The sequence below is a fragment of the Podarcis bocagei genome (assembly GCF_964188305.1).
Source record: "Podarcis bocagei genome assembly, chromosome: 9".
Lineage (NCBI taxonomy): Eukaryota > Metazoa > Chordata > Lepidosauria > Squamata > Lacertidae > Podarcis > Podarcis bocagei.
The window spans coordinates 42,056,483-42,073,859 of NC_138134.1; the positions used below are offsets into that span (position 1 = coordinate 42,056,483).

The 17,377-nt window shown below is 43.8% G+C and overlaps 1 protein-coding gene across 2 annotated transcripts in view; it reads left to right on the top strand.

Annotated features, from left to right (window-relative positions):
• Window positions 1-17,377, top strand: part of TTC29 (tetratricopeptide repeat domain 29) — a 204,516-nt gene that overhangs the window by 72,857 nt on the left and 114,282 nt on the right. Inside the window, exon 1 of one of the 2 annotated variants that reach the window (XM_081208436.1) lies at window positions 17,006-17,071. The exons of the other annotated variant lie outside the window; for it this stretch is intronic. The gene's annotated coding sequence lies outside the window, so the exon portion shown is untranslated. Of the gene's footprint in view, window positions 1-17,005; window positions 17,072-17,377 lie in introns of those variants that run through there. 2 annotated transcript variants of the gene reach the window in all.

Consider the following 17,377-nt stretch of genomic DNA (forward strand, 5'->3'; position numbering starts at 1 on the left):
CAACAGGAAAACCCCCAGAAATCCAGAAGACAAAAGCCAGAGATTGATGTACATTATAATGAGTGAAATAAGTATTTGATCCCTTTGCAAAAGATGACTTAGTACTTGGTGGTAAAACCCTTGTTGGCAATTACAGAGGTCAGACGTTTCTTGTAGGTGGCCACCAGGTTTCCACACATCTCAGGAGGTATTTTGTCCCACGCCTCTTTGCAGATAGATCCTCTCCAAGTCAGTAAGATTTTGAGGCTGATGTGTAGCTACTCGAACCTTCAGCTCCCTCAACAGATTTTCAATGGAATTAAGGCCTGGAGACTGGCTAGGCCACTCCAGGACTTTAATGTGCTTCTTCTTGAGCCACTCCTTTAAGGGTGCCTTGGCCATGTGTTTTGGGTCATTGTCATGCTGGAATACCCATCCTCGACTCATATTCAATGCCCTGGCTGAGGGAAGGAGGTGCTCACCCAAGATTTGACGATACATGTTCCCATCCATCGTTCCTTTGATGCGGTGAAGGTGTCCTGTCACCTTAGCAGAAAAATACCCCCAAAGCATAATATGTCCCCCTCCATGTTTGACAGTGGGGATGGTGTTCTTGGGGTCGTAGGCAGCATTCCTCCTCCTTCAAACACGACAAATTGAGTTGATGCCAAAAAGCTTGATTTTGGTCTCATCTGACCACAACACTTTCACCCACTTCTCCTCTGGGTCATTCAGATGTGCATTGGCAAACTGCAGACAGGCCTGTACATGTTCTGTCTTGAGCAAGGGGACCTTGCGGGCTCTGCAAGATCTCAGTCCTTCACAGCGTAGTGTGTTACCAACTGTTTTCATGGTGACTATGGTCCCAGCTGCCCTGAGATCATTGACAAGTTCCCCCCCGTGTAGTTCTGGGCTGCTTCATCACCGTTCTCATGATTATTGCAACTCCACAAGATGAGATCTTGCATGGAATCCCACACTTAGGGAGGTTGACAGTTATTTTGTGTTTCTTCCATTTGCGAATTATTGCACCAACTGTTGTCACCTTTTCACCAAGCTGCTTGTAGCCCAGTCCAGCCTTGTGCAGGTCTAAAATCTTGTCCCTGATATTCTTGGACAGCTCTTTGGTCTTGGTCATAGTGGCTACTTTGGAATCTGCTGGATTGATTGCTTCTGTCAACAGGTGTCTTTTGTACAGGTACTGTAATGAGCTGGGATTACAGGTAAGACCTCTCCCTTACAGCGGGTGCTTCCAATATCAGCTCATTACATACAGTGAAGATACCAGGTAGCCTGACATCTGGCTGGTTGATAGGGGATCAAATACTTATTTCACTCATTATAATGCACATCAATTTCTGACTTTTGTCTTCTGGGTTTCTGGGGTTTTTCCTGTTGTTATTCTGTCTCTCACAGCTACAATAAACCTACCATTAAAATTATGGACTGGTCATTTCTTCACCAGGGGGCAAACGGGCAAATTTAGCAGGGGATCAAATACTTTCCCCCCTCACTGTAAGGACTATAGCAGATGCAGATGTATCAGCCTAAGCTGGTAAAAGGTTCTCTGTGCCGTGGAGGTACCATGTGCCTCCAGTGATGGTGGATCAAAGAGCATGACCAGACTATATACCTGGTTCCTTGGGGCAAGGGTGGCTAACCTGTGGTCCTCCAGATGTTGTTCAACTCCCATCAGTTGCAATTACCATGGCCAGCAGTCAGACATAATGAGAATTTTAGTCCAACATTATCTGGAGGGCCACAGAACAGCCACTTTTGCTTTAGGAGGAATGTGACCCCACTCTAGAACTAGTTGAACATCACTCACCTGGGCAAAACAGCCACCTGTTAATCTTGTCTGGATTGAGCTTCACTCTACTGACCTTCATCCAGTTCATTAATACACCCAACCACAAGGCCACAAGGCCTGGTTAGCAAGGAGAGAGCTTAACCACAACTGGATTTGGATGACACAGCAAGCCAAATCTGCTCCAGAACCTATTTGTGTCCCCTGTTCTTTGCTTATGTTTGGAAATAAAACAGATATTGCAAGAGTCCAGTTCTCTGCCATCCAAAGGAAACTAAATCCTGTGGCAATGTCCCTAAACTTCTCACCACTCAGGAAAGTGAGGAGTCTGTAATGCTATACACTGATTACTTGTTGAGACTGGTGTGGAGGGGGAGGGGTGGAAACACTGATTTCCCTGTGAAGACAACAGAAAGGTACTATTAATTGTAATTGGGATGGCAGCTTTGTTCTCGGGGACATGAAACTAAACTGGTAAATCAAAGGAAAATATACTCTGACAATTTAAACAGAGAGCTCTGATGATCTCAGTGTAGCACTGCAACTTTCAGTTTCATGTTGAAGGCTTTGATACATGCCTACACTTGCTTTAAAAAAATAATAATTTCAGAACAGGTCTGTGAGTGATCAGCAACCAGTCATGGGAGAATCCACATAACAGGAAGTTTAGAAAAGTGTGGACTGGAAGGAGAATGAGAAGAGTCTCTTCTTTTTCAAGAAAATGGCATTCTTTGTGCTTCTGACAGCTTCACTAACACCGGGGCGGGGGGGGGGGAGTCTTCAAGTCTTGTTTTCTATTGTTTGGGATGATGTATGGAGCCCAAAGAACACAGCTTCACATTTGTTAGACAGTGGTGAAATGATCAAAAACTTGTTTTGACTGGTAAACTGAGCACACATAGAAAGGAAGTTACAAAGCAAACACTTCAACACCAAGGTCTCACTTTTACAGTGTCTGCGTGTGAGGAGATGGTTATGTGCTTTTTGCACAGGGTGGAAAATACTTTTTTTATTTCATACCTGTGAAGTAAAAGTATAGAATGTAAAGAACACTTTTGTAACTTCCTGGTACGGAATAGGAAATAAGCATGGCAATGCCAAAAAAAACACTGAGTTTGTGACAGATATAATATAGTGGGTCCAACTTGACAGTGTGTGTGTCCCTAAAAAGAATGCTTTGGGGTTCTTGTGTCTGCACGTTGACACATTTGGCCTTTGGGAAAGCAGGAGGTGTGTCACAAAATGGCCTCTGTGATGGCAGGAGGTGTGATACAAAATGGCAAGAAGGTAAAAGTTTGATCTAGTAAAAAAAAAATGAATAATTGTGAATGAGCATGATTTTCACATGCAATTTCCCCTGCCCCAAAACCACTATCAAATTGAAGTTTCATCCAGTGCAGCCATCCCGTGCGCTGTTCTGTAGGGGGCACCACAGCAATGCTGTGCAAGAGGCAGGGGTGCCAAATTTTAGCATCACACAGGATGCCACTGGGACCTGAGAGCCCCACATCCGCCACTACTCCAACCTCCTTCCTTCATCCACTCACTACTGATATTGGGGACACTCCAATTTCAGAACAGTGTGAGATTCTCCCGCACATACTAGGAGATTCTATATCTTACACCAATGCATCCACGGGTAAGTTATGTTGGGGTGGGAGCCTCCATTTGAGAAAGGCCACGGTTAGTTCAAACTATCCTGGAAACGGAAGAGAAAGTTAACTTGCAAGCATCTAATTTGAAGTTTTGGCACTTTGAAACTATGCTTCATGGCTGTACTTTGTACTAGCATGACACAGGGAAATCACTTCTAAATGTGTTCACATAGCATAGGCAATGCCAAGATCTACCTCTATCTAATTTGTTATTTATGAAACATGGGGGCACAAGGAATCCAAGAGCAATAAATAAATGTAATGCTAATACAGGAGAATGCTTACAGGGCAGCTTTGAGTTAGGGCTGTACACTGGAGCCCAGTGAAAGGAGAACCAGGCTGCTGTGGGCCATCTAGGCATATAATAATGTAAAGCTGTCATCTGCTATGTTAATATAACCAAAGATGTGGCCGCAATCTTATGCGAAAAGAGGCAGTCACCAGCTGTTGTTCCTGAACAAACAGAGGAAAATAAAAACAGGGAACATTAGGACATGCGGTGACAAGATTGTATAAAATTAAAAGACTCTTTAACACCCTAACACACACCCCGCCCCTGCCCCCCCCCCAAAAAAAGATCAGGGGCTGAAGGCAGGGAAGGCAGGAAATGTACTGTAGGCTGTAATAATTGCAGGCTGCCCAGGGAAAAGGCATCAAGGCCAGAGCAGCCACGGTTCCATGCAAGCACATCCTCTAATTATTGAAAAACCTGTGTAGAGTCTCAATGTTAATCAGTCTCTGAGAGACTTCAGCTTTATATGGTTAGTGCAGATTTATGGCATTTTTCTTTTCTGGTTATTAAAACTGATATTTCACAAGGAAGGATCTTTCTCCAGACAACTGTTAAAATGCAAAGTTTCAGTCATAAAAGAAAACTGCAGGATTATTCTGAGACTATTCCACAGAGAAACCAAACAAGGAGGATAAAACACATCAAAAGGCAAGCAGGGTAGGATAAGAAAAGAGACAAAAAATTAAGTGAAGACTCAACAGTTGGCCGATAGATTCCAGAGGTTAGGAGCATAATTAATTTCAGCGCTTGTTGCAATTACAGAAATAAACACAGCATCCATAAACACAGCATGAGCTATGCATAATTATTAGCAGGCAGAAACAAATTGCGCTGCTTGTATGAACATGCGACCGAAGACAGTCGCATTGCTGAGCAAGTCACACTAATAAAAGTGTGGATTTTGAAAGTGATGTCACACAGCCAAACTTTGCTAGACTTGCAACTATTCCCATTAATTCTGTAATTTGGGTGAAAAAAACATAGAAGCTGTCTTATGCTGAAGTAGACCACTGGTCCATGTAGCTTAGTATTGTCAGGGGTCAGCAAACTTTTTCAGCAGGGGGCCGGTCCACTGTCCCTCAGACCTTGTGGGGGGCCGGACTATATTGGGGGGGGGTGAACGAATTCCTATGCCCCACAAATAACCCAGAGATGCATTTTAAATAAAAGGTCACATTCTACTCATGTAAAAACATGCTAATTCCCAGACCATCCGTGGGCCAGATTGAGGTGGTGATTGGGCCGCATCCGGCCCCCGGGCCTTTGTTTGCCTACCCATGGTCTACACTGACTGGCAGCTGCTCTCCTCAATTCCAGACAAGGGATATTTTCAGCCATACCTGTAAGTACTAGAAATCGAACATAGTACATTCTGCATGCAAAGCAGATGCTCTGCCATTGAGCTAGAGCCTTATTGGGTGGGTGTGGATATTATAGCAGCCTCTTGTGGACCATTCCTTTGTCACTCTGGTAGCCCAGAACAACTGGCATTTCTCCTCAATTGGGAGCTGATGACAAGAGATGACCTCCTGGGACTTTTGCCATCATGCCTCCTGCCAACCTGACTTATCCCCACCTAAGGTCTGAACCCTAAGTTTACAGGGTGCTAAATATTGCAGGGAGCCCATAGACAGAGCAGGGACCTGCTCCAGACCTTTAGTACCAATATATGGATGACCTGAGAGTTGATAAGCTGAAACCTGCTAAGGCATGTGCCGCAGTTCCTAGGTCCAGATTTTGCCTGTTGTAGATGGGATAACACTCTCTCTGAAGGAAGGGGTATGTAGCTCAGGGATGCTCTTACAATTATCTTTGTCCATAGAGTGCAAAATGAAAAATGCATAGTAGAGAATGCATTGTTGTTGTTGTTGTTGTTGTTTAGTCATTTAGTTGTGTCCGACTCTTTGTGACCCCATGGACCAGAGCACGCCACACACTCCTGTCTTCCACTGCCTCCCCCAGCTTGGTCAAACTCATACTGGTAGCTTCAAGAACACTGTCCAACCATCTCGTCCTCTGTCGTCCCCTTCTCCTTGTGCCCTCCATCTTTCCCAACATCAGGGTCTTTTCCAGGGAGTCTTCTCTTCTCATGAGATGGCCAAAGTATTGGAGCCTCAGTTTCAGGATGTCCTTCCAGTGAGCACTCAGGGCTGATTTCCTTAAGAATGGAGAGGTTTGATCTTCTTGCAGTCCATGGGACTCTCAAGAGTCTCCTCCAGCACCATAATTCAAATGCATAGTAGAGAACATTTCAGGTCCATTTCAGGTCCATTTATCCTATGCAACTACATACAAACAGATTTCTGGTCTCTTTGTAACACAGCATCCTGCAAAGTCATCTGCACAACGAGACATGAAAGATGGTTGGCAACATGCCACTTTTAAGTCCACTCTTGACCAGGTGGACCGATTCACAGGTGGTCCTGAGCAGCCAACCACAGGAACTTCACACAGCCTGGAAAATAGAAACAATACCTTTTGGGGGGCTAGAGCATGAATTGACTCAGTTGTCAATAACAGGGAGATAGGGGTTGTCAAAGTGTCCCTACAACTAGAAAATCTGGTAATCCTAAAGGGACAGGTTAGGGCAAGGCAGAACCGTGTCACATCCCTGACTGTCAGTCTTCAAAAAGGAACAGAATAAAACTAAACAAGGTAATGTTGCTCTACTTCTCATTTCAAAATGACAGTCAATGGATAAACGCTGTTGTTGTTCCTTGGCAATGGAAACTTGGCTTCAAATCCCAGCTGAGCCAGATAGAATTGATTCAAACCTTGGATAGGCCTGGGGTTTTGTTTTGCTTTGTTTTGTTTTGTTTTGTTTTGTTTTGTTTTGTACATATTGGAATTCTTCTCCCATCTGCATTCATACAGAAGTTATGCAATGTGCAAGTTGGGAGGGTGGTCAGAATTGTTGTCCCTGAGAACAGATACCGAGGTTTTAAACTGGCCATATGAGTGCTAAAACCAAGAAGTCTAGCAAGGGCAAAAAACTGCCCAACATGAAAGCTGATGTAGACTTTCGACAAGGCCCTGTATTGTTAGTAAAACAAGGATTGCCATGTTCTGTCCCACAGAATTATTATAGATGAATGATGTTGTAAATGCATTTGATGAACTATAAAGGGCCGTAGAGATATGTCATAACGGCAATAATTTTATACATCAGAATTAAGAAGTGATAATATAGCAATGAATAACTCCCCCCTCCACAACTCAGTTCTGAGATTTCAAAGCTTCTACAGTGTATTGCTTCCAAAGGAGTCAGCAGGATTATGGGATAAAGGATATATGCTCTGAAGCAAGTGCGCTGTCCCTTCCTTAGCCCAGTGGCAGAAGATAAAAGTCATAGCACTATTATCTCTCTCTCTCTCTCTCTCTCTCTCTCTCTCTCTCTCTCTCTCTCTTTCTCTCTCTCTCTGAACTGGCACAGTGATCGTCTCCTGTATGCCAAAGCACAGCCACTATTTTGCCAGCTTCAGCAGTTCAACTGTTTTTATTTTGTTTCAGTTTTTTATTATGTGGTAATTTAGATGTAGCTATTGAAGTTTCTACAGTTTGTGTTAGAAAATTCTCAGTAATCCCCCAGAGTTTTGTATCTTGTTTTCAAGTCCTTCCCTTGTTTTTATCAGTTGTCATCTATTGTGCTTGAGTATTTTACTCTTGGGTATTTCAATTATATATGAATGTGAGTGCTTCACAGCAGCTAGTTTTCATTTGCCATCTAAGTATCTTTGTACATGAATGGAGCAACCTACATTTAACTTCAGAAGCACTCGTGTAAGTCTTTTGTATTCAGGGCTGTGTGCGTGTGCGCATGCATGTGCCTTGCTGGCTCTGGTTTGCTTGCTTTTATTTGATGGTTTCTGGTTGATTCTTGCAGTGTTCTTCAAAAACAACATTTTAAACCCGCTTTTTAAAATGCACTCCCCTTTAAAACAAAAAAAACCTTATCACCTCCATCCCAATGCCTACAGCAGCGGCCAGTCATAAATTTTCGAACAGTTCCATTTGCATGCGGGGGGGGGGGGCTAGGCCCGCAGTTAACCCATTCATAAAAACACAGGTCCCATGTGGATCTCCACACTGAAGGGCCTGTCTGAAAAATCACCTCACAGTGGGAAAACAATGTATGAGCTTCTCAGCAAGTGGAACAGAAAAGAAAAAAGGGGGACTATGCACATGCTGTTAAAAGCTTCAGTGCTCAATTTTCAATACAATGCATGGATAGCACTTTGACCCCTTTACATTCAGCCTAGAAACTGCTGCATCTGAGCAACTTGAAGAACTAGGAAAGAAAAGATGGCTGCATAGATCAAATATACAAGGGGCAAAAAAACCCAAACAGCATCTTTTCTGAATTTAGGGACTCAGGGACCAGGCTGGGAGCTCTGATTTTTATATTTATGGGCCTTTCTGAGTGACAGCAGTTAGAGCGAATAGGCCCAAACCCGTTAACAGACTGATTTATTTCCTATTTCTTTGGAAGTCTATTGTCACACTCTCCTAGCAAAACCTTCAAGGTAAGTGTCTGTTGCTTCTGCCAGGCTCTATATAATCTTCCCATAGCAACTTTGTGGGCTTTCCTTCTGGTTGTCACTATTCTCTTTTCCCTCCTTCTTTGAGAGCTCTAACATCTATAGGATTCTCCTGTCTGTCCTCGGAAAAATTCCTGCCTCTTTTGCCACATTTCCTCCCTGCAGGATGTTGGTGATCACTTTACTAGCATCATTGAGACACGGGGTGCTGTGGTGAAGTAAACAGCACTTCTCTCTGTGCACATGGAGAGACACAAAATTCCCAGTAGCAAAAGCAGTATACAGTGGTACCTCGGGTTAAGAACTTAATTCGTTCTGGACCTTAATTCGTTCTTAACCTGAAACTGTTCTTTACCTGAGGTACCACTTTAGCTAATGGCGCATCCCGTTGCCACTGCGCCGCCACCGCACAATTTCTGTTCTCATCCTGAGGTAAAGTTCTTAACCCGAGGTACTACCGGTATTTCTGGGTTAGCAGAGTCTGTAACCTGAAGCGTCTGTAACCTGAGGTACCACTGTACTATCTCTGAACATAGGTCTTGATGGTTATTCAGCCAAATTAGGGCTACTGAAAAATAAAAGGCAGATACCGGCACGTCTGGCAGAAGAACAAGTGTTGTTATTGTTATTTCAGAGGACTGAGTATGATTAGTGTGTATGGAATATTAAGTATGTTGCAGTGAGGGGAAACTGGAAACTGGAGTAAGTAGAGAAATGGAATCATAGAGTTGGAAGGAACCTCAAGAGTAATCTAGTCCAACGCCCTGCAATGCAGGAATCTCACAGTCCCCCATCCCATTTGAAACCATGCCAGACCCTGCTTAGCTTTACAAATGTGCTAACAGTTTTATTGCTGCACCTCTAGGTGTAGTAACCTGTAAGAAGGCATAACTGACTTGCGCATTGAACTGGAACACTCCACACTCCCAACGCTTTGTTGCTAGTCTTACTTTCTTAGTTTGAAATGATTAAGCAACTCAAGCAGTCTGAGCAGTCACAGTTAAAAATCGCAATCAAATGTGCATTACCTTTAGTCCGTCTGAAGTCAAGTTAGAAATATATTCCTCATATCAAAGATCTGCGATTTATAGGTGAGAACTGAAAGAGTTTAAATTAATCAAGACAAATCTTTTATGGTTACATCCATCTAATATCACACCTGTGCTACATTACCTCTGAGTATATGAAAGCGCTTGTTAATCGTTTACCTATATCTTTTTTTAAATGAGGGAAGCTTTTTGAAGTCACGTGGTAATCCACGATTTGACTGACAGTTGTGATAATTGGGGAAATAACATGAATAACTGACTAAATAAATACAAGTCAAAAAGCATGAAAAAATACATGACTGACAAAAACAACAACAGGAAATCCATGGAGGGGGATGCTGTCCTCAATCCTGCTAAAATACAAATTGAGCTTAAGATGTGTAATTATTGGTTAAACTATGTTTAATGAAAAGTAAAGACCTTTGTACTCCTGAATGGATAATTTATGTGCCACTTTATTGTCTCCCAAGGTTTAATTAAGTGTTTGCCTCGTGGCTAATCAGCTACAATTAATAAGAGAGGCTTATATTCATGTCACTTATAGGGAATGTTGAAATGCTCTATTAGAATTTCACTAACTAATTTGTTGATGGCCCAGAAAAATAGAAACTATTTTCCCTCAGAGTCTTAGTCATAAGAGTAGGCAAAATAAAATGCCAGGACTAAGCGGGTACAGCAATCCTATACCTGCATTGCCCTGAGACTGGAAATGCTCCTCAGTTACACCAGCGGAATGGTTGCGGAATCCAATGCATGTTCAGCCCAGAAAGGGAAGAGAAAAATACAATGGGAAAATACAATGGTGGGCAGAAAAATGGCAGACACACCCACAACATTCCCACCAGTTTGCCCTTCCCCTGCTTACCTGCATGAGGTGCACTGTCCTCACATTTTCATCTGCTGGGAGGCGAGTTTGTTGTTTGTGAACTAACATCAGTGCCCACCAATCAGAGACTGTGCTAGTGGAAATGCTTACTTGTTCTGCTGCTGGCCAAGGGGGAGTCTTTCTCCCAGTTTGCATGAAATGGAGTGTGAAATAGATCTGGGACAGGGGCTGTGAAGAGCAAAGGGTGGTATAGATTGTGTAAGCACTAACATGTTTGTAGCAAAAAATGTAGTTTTTCCTCATCTTCAACATTCTGCTTTCAATCAAGGCATACTTTGCTCCCTCCATTGCATCCTCATTGTGCTGTTCGGAAGAGCTTTTCCAGGTAGTGTGGGGCCTTTTGTTGTCTGGACTGAAGGAGGTGGCAGAACCGACAGTAGCTCACTGTCACTTGTCTGTGCAGCATTTTGAGGATAAAATTGGTAGCATCCACTTGGACGTTGACTCCACAAGTGTTGATTCAGTGGATGAATCTCAATGAGTGTCCAGAGCACTGTCTAGTCCTGCTGTGTTAGTTTAGTTTCGGTTGTTAAGACTTGAAGATGTGAACAAGGTGTTTGGATCGGTCCTGGTAACCACTTGTGTTCTGGACTCCTGTCCCTCTTGGCTTATAAAATCTAGCAGGGAGGTAATTAATGCCTCCTTGTGAGAGGAAGTGGTCCCTGCTTGCTTGAAGAAGGGAGTGGTAAAACCACTCCTTAAGAAGCCCTCCCTGGATTTGGAAAAGATGCTGATGACACATAGATCTACTTCTCCTTTACATCTGCAGGTGTGGCAGTGGATGTGCTGGACCCTTGTCTTGCCTTGGTAATGGGCTGGATGAGAGCCAACAAACTGAAGCTCGGTCTAGATAAGACTGAGGCACTGGTAGTGGGTGGTTCCGTAGGGCCAGATAAAGAGACCTAGAGAGGGTCACATTTGGCTCCTGGGCCTGAAGTTCCCCACCCCTGTCCTAAGACTACCCCCTCAACCACACACTGCATTCTAGCCCCACATCTCTTCTTCCCCAAAAGGAGTCTCATAATTTCCTTCCCTGTCTCTTCAATTGCCCTTCTCCATATTTTTACTTTTATTTCATTATCTTTAACCAAGGTGGAACATAGATAAAAGGAATCATTTTTTGAATCAGTCCCTATGAAGCCTGGTTGCTATTATTTTCCTTCAAAAAACCCAAAAAGAACCCCCTCAAGAACGACATAGAAAAAAATGTATCTCACCCTATGTTTTGATTATCTTTCACTCATTCAAAAAGGAGACCTTCGCGTTCATTTGCCTGAGGCTATGAAGAACTCAAGGTCTTTCATACTCAGGAAGGAAAAGTAACAGCTACTGTTCTAGAGAAAACCTTTGATGCTTGGATTCCTCGTTATATATATTTTACAAGATTTATATACCGCTTGATTATAATACAAAACCTCAAACAACTGCTGGTCTATGACCGTAATAATAAACTGATTGATTGACCTCAGTTTACAAAAAGGTGTTTATGTAGCATTCCAGTCATAATTCAATCCAGCCGCGTTGTGGCCAATATATGTGCAAACTACCAGTGTTTAAAAACAAATCTTTTGCTGATAACCTGTAGCTGAAAGGAACATAAGCAGTAAGTTTAGCATTTAGATTGCAATATTTTAATACTGCTACATGTAACTCCCAATCTATGCCAAGCAGTAAGAAGATTCCAGGGGTTTCTGGGGACTGACCCAGAGTGGTGTTTCCTTCTGGAGAATTAGGCAGAGCAGAGACTGCCGTGTTTTTATGAAATACGGTTTAATTACACATATTTACAACTTGCACCTAGATGGAGAGAGTTCCCAGCATTCACATCACAAGAGAGTCCTTTGTCGCCCTGCTAAGAGCAGCCAGCTCAAATCCAGAAGCAGATAATCAGCCATGCTGCCTGTGCCCTGTGGTGATGGCTTCTTCTTCTTCAGCCCCGCATGGCTGTCTGCCCATTTCCTGCTTCTTCCCAGCACCAGTTGCAGAAACAACTCCTCCTCTTCCGCTTATAGCTTCACCCATTGTCACCCAGGCAACCTCCGTTTTCCAAGCCTATTGCAAAGCAACCACATTTTTTTCAAGGCCCACTGTAACCCGGACAACCCTTGTTTTTCCCAGACTCAATAATCTTCCTTTGATGTGTTCATGACTGGTCATCAGCACCTTTTGTACTCCTTAACAGCTTCCCCCCAGGCGATGCCCTGGTCTGGAAAAGAAGCTTAGTCCACAGGAATCTATAGGGAGGCAGGGCACCCAGACACCCAGGGGAATTTGGATACCCACAAATCCATAACAATACTAATGTGAGTTCATATGTGTATGCAGATGTGGAGTCTAAGACAGTAACTAGCATGTGAAATGTATTCCTCCAATTTCCATATATCTTTTGACCATTTTATTCCCCAAAATCTATCTGCATAGGATGAATTCTATTCTGATAAACTGCTTCAAGCAAGTATTCTCTTCTTTACTGGCAGAACAATATACTCCCTCTGCTGAATATATTATCCCGTCCCACACCTTAAAACCCTCCATTACAAAGGAATTGTCTTTCAAAATAAAAAAGATATTATTTATCTTATATTTTAAAAAATGCAACTGCTTCATCAAAAGATGAATATAATATTTTAAAACCTTAAAGACATATTAAGAACACAAAACTTAAGGAATGGCAGAGGCAGTTCTAACTAAATATCACACATCTTTTTTGGATCATTATAAATGTACAGAATTAGGCAAATTTCAATTTGCTCAGTGAATTGTCTACACAAATCCAATCCTTGAGCCAAATAAAGAGCATTGGCAATAGAATTACTCCTGTGGCTTTTGCATATAATGTTATCGATTTATCCATCTAATAATACCTACCACTAGCATCCTAATCTGTAGATTGATTTCCCTTTCCATGGAACCACCCATCTTTAAAACCGCATTATGGTATGTTGTATGATGGTTAGGTAAAGATATGCATTATAGTAGATTTTAAAAATCTTCCTGGAATTAAGGATTCTTAGTGCTGGAACTGTGAATTTAAAACTTAGTACCATTACTGTAAAATTATGTAGTTTCACAATTTTTAGTTCAACATGTAAGTTCACGGATCACTATTTTTGTAAAGGTTATATTTACTCTCTATGTATCCACTATTAGCGAACCCTGGAATATTAATATTTCTTTTGCTCATTGTCTAAAGACACACTTTACATGAATTAAATCTGCAGGATAAAAGAGTTTTCTTCCATTTTGAATTCCAGACCTTCAAATGGCATGAAAAGAAGCTGCTTGAGAAAACAATTTAACATACCTAGTACTTCTATTCAGATTCTTTTTACTTTAAATTGATTTTTCCTCTAAGTAACCATAAACAAGCTCTGAGCACTTTTTCACTGCCAACAGCACATTCCTAACCATGACTACTCAGAACTATGTCCCAGTGAGGAACGCGGGTGGCACTGTAGTCGAAACCACCGAGCCTCTTGGGCTTGCCAGTCGGAAGGTCGGCAGTTTGAATCTGTACAACGGTGGTGAGCTCGCGTTGCTCTGTCCCAGCTTCTGCCAACCTAGCAGTTTGAAAGCACACCAGTGCAAGTAGAAAAATAGGTACTCCTGTTGTAGGAAGGTAAATGGCATTTCCGTGCACTCTGGCTTCCATCACTGTGTTCCGTTGTGCCAGAAGCAGTTTAGTCATGTTGGCCACATGACCCAGAAAGCTGTCTGTGGACAAACACCAGCTCCCTCAGCCTGAAAAGCGAGATGAGCGCTGCACCCTCATAGTCACCTTTGACAGGACTTAAGTGTCCAGGACTGGAGGAGACTCTTGAGAGTCCCATGGACTGCTCACTCTTGAGAGTGAGTGAGCCATGGACTGCAAGGAGATCAAACCTCTCCATTCTGAAGGAAATCAGCCCTGAGCGCTCACTGGAAGGACAGATCGTGAAGCTGAGGCTCCAATACTTTGGCCACCTCATGAGAAAAGAAGACTCCCTGGAAAAGACCCTGATGTTGGGAAAGATGGAGGGCACAAGGAGAAGGGGACGACAGAGAATGAGATGGTTGGATGGTGTTCTTGAAGCTACCAGCATGAGTTTGATCAAACTGCGGGAGGCAGTGGAGGACAGGAGTGCCTGGCGTGCTCTGGTCCATGGGGTCACGAAGAGTCGGACACGACTAAACGACTAAACAACAACAAGTGTCCAGGAGTCCTTTACCTTTTTTACCTTATGTCTCAGTGAATGAAATTGGGCTTACTCCCTGGTAGGGACCATTTGCCATTAAGTACTTGATTTATCTTTATACATGGCACAGCTAACACCAAGCCTTAAATAGGTTTAGAAGAGCTTACGCTCTGGTAAATATGTTTTAGGACAGCAGGGGATGGCCTTCCAGCTGTTGATGGACTCCAACTTCCATCTGACCCAGCTGGCACTGTCAATGGTTAGAGATGGAGATAGTTGTAGTCCAACATCTTCAGGAGGACCACAGGTTACCCCATCCTTCCTTTCTATAGAAAGACTAAATGAAATAAAAGTTTTGGCTTTTTAGCCTCTAATGACAAGAAACATGATGCTAACCCATATTAATGAAAAGCAAGACTGGAGATTCCTTTAGTGATTTCTTTATAGAAAGTCTGTTTGATCTTCATTGGCACCCACTGTCTCCATCACGTTTTTCAAACAGAGTTAAACAAAAGAAACACATGACACAGAGACAATTCTGACGATGGTTCTATAGAAACTATGTCTATCATTAGAAAGAAGAGACAGATTACTTTAGTAGGTAGGGTGTTGTTTATACAAATGTAAACGGGCTGTCTTGGTAATCAGTCAAAAGAAAACCAGCATGTTTAGTTGGGGGGGGGGAGTGTTTGATTGAAATCTCTATCTTCATAACTTTTAAGGAAATCATAGGAGATTAAACATAGGGGTTTGTAAAGTTAGTATGCTCCTAGGGCAGGCATCTCCAAACTCAGTCCTCCAGAAGTTTTGGAACTACAACTCCCATCATCCTTAGCTAACAGGACCAGTGGTCAGGGATTATGGGAATTGTAGTCCCAAAACTTCTGGAGGGCTGAGTTTGGGGACGCCTGTTCTAGGGAGATGTAGCAGAGTGAGGTGAGACAGAAATGTCAGAGAGGGAAAAAATATGTCGAGGAAAGAGTTGGGACAAATGCTTGGTTCTTCAGTGGCCATTTAAGAGGCCACTGAGAAACCTAGAACCTTGGCATACACAAAACTGTGCAAAAAGGAGAAGGCTGCAGTCAATGCTGTTTTCCTTAACTTGCCCACGCGGGCACAGAGCAACAGCTCTCCATATGTCAGTCAAAACACCAGCCTTTTGCAGCTACAAAACACATTCTGAAATTTGCAAGGGAGAAAGATTGCTTGGGGACTAGACGGATATGATAAACTGAAAGATACCCATGATTGTAATATCATATTAACATTATTTCTAGACAAGAAAGGAAGTTATATGTTAAAAGATTTCTAGAGTTCTTTTATGAAATAAAAACAGACAGCTCATACCACACAACCTATGATTCATTCACATGGGCAGCTGAATCTGAAGCATATTTACTCAAAAGAAAATCCTGTTGAGCTCTATGAGACTTACTTTCTCATATGAGTGTCACCACCAACGCGAAGCCTGCCAGGCCGCTGCTGCCAACCTCACAGGCTGCTATGAAGCCTGCCACGCTACCAATGGCAGGAGTGCCAGGCACTTCTGGAAGCCGGTGCCAGAAGTTTGCTTCTGGAATAGGGCTGGCAATATATCAATGTATCGCCCCAAACCGGTTTGAAGTTCATATCATGATAATTGTTTCATAATATTTGAGCTGGGCAGTGGCAGAAGTGGCGGTGGCCTGCCAGGCCTTGCCACAATGGTGGGAGGAGGCAGCAGAAAGCAGCGGCAGAAGCAGCAGCCTGGCAGGCCTTGCTTCTGTGCCGGGAAGTGGCAGCGGCAAAAGCATTGGTGGTCTGCCAGTCCTCATCACAGCAGTAGGGGGCAGTGGCAGAAACAGCTGCAGCCTGGCAGGCCAACGCCGCTTCTGTCAATACCTCCTGCCACCTCAGCGAAGCCTGCCAGGCCTGGCAGACCATTGCTTCTGCCACTGCCTCCCACCACAGCAGCAACACCTGCCAAGCCACTTCCACTTCTGCCACCTCCTGCGGCCACTGCCAGGCCGACTCCGCCTCTGCCACCACCTCCCGTTGTGCCTACCACACAATCTCTTTGCGAAATCCTGTGTGTGCTCTAAATTCGGCCCCGCACACCATTTGCAAAAGGCGTCATCTAGCTGCAGGCCGAGGTTGCCTGCTTACCAAGAAAATGTAACCGGCAGTACCCTTCCAGCAGCTGGGTTGGGATGCTGAAAAAAGTAACCCAACAGGATTTTTCACTCACATGCCCATAACAGACTGGCAGCTATTTCGACTCTTGTAGCGACCGACAAAATAGCAAAGGGCCAACTGTTAATAATAATAGTAATACAGTAATAATAATTTTTTTATTTATACCCTGCCCATCTGGCTGGGTATCCCCAGCCACATGAAAAAGTCTCCATGAACCGAAAGTGGAGACGAAAGATGCACTTTCTCCCCGTTTATTTGTTTGTTTTGTAGCGCAAGGAAATCTTTCAATTAAAGCCAGTTTTTCCAAATGAATGAATGAATGAGCAGCGAAGGGAGCCATTGCAAGACGCCAGCCGGCCACTAGCATGAAGCCGGATCCTTCCTCTTCCCTCCAGCCAGGCCGAGGGCGGGAGGGCGCGCCTGGGAGGCGGGGGCGGAACACTTTCCCTGGCGCCGCCCCGTTGCCATGGTGACGGCTAGGCGTCTTTCCCTGCCCGAGTCCGTAAGGCCTACAAGTAAGCGGTGCAGACGTGGGGGTAGACCCGGTCTTCACTTTCCCTTCCCCGGGGGCTGGGTTGAACGCCGTTATTCATGCTGGGAGGGCAGGCGCGGAGAGAGAGAGAGAGAGAGATGGAAAGAAAAAGAAAAGCAACAGGTTGAGCTGCTGGTGGAGAAAGCGCCTTTGTATAGCCTGGCTCTAGCTGCAGGTGCTGAGCCCCAGTGACGTAGCGTGGGTTGTCAGCACCCGGGGCAAGGCAAGTAATTTGCGCCCCCTAACCCGTGGATTTGCGCCCCCTAACCCTAACCCCCAGATGTTGCGC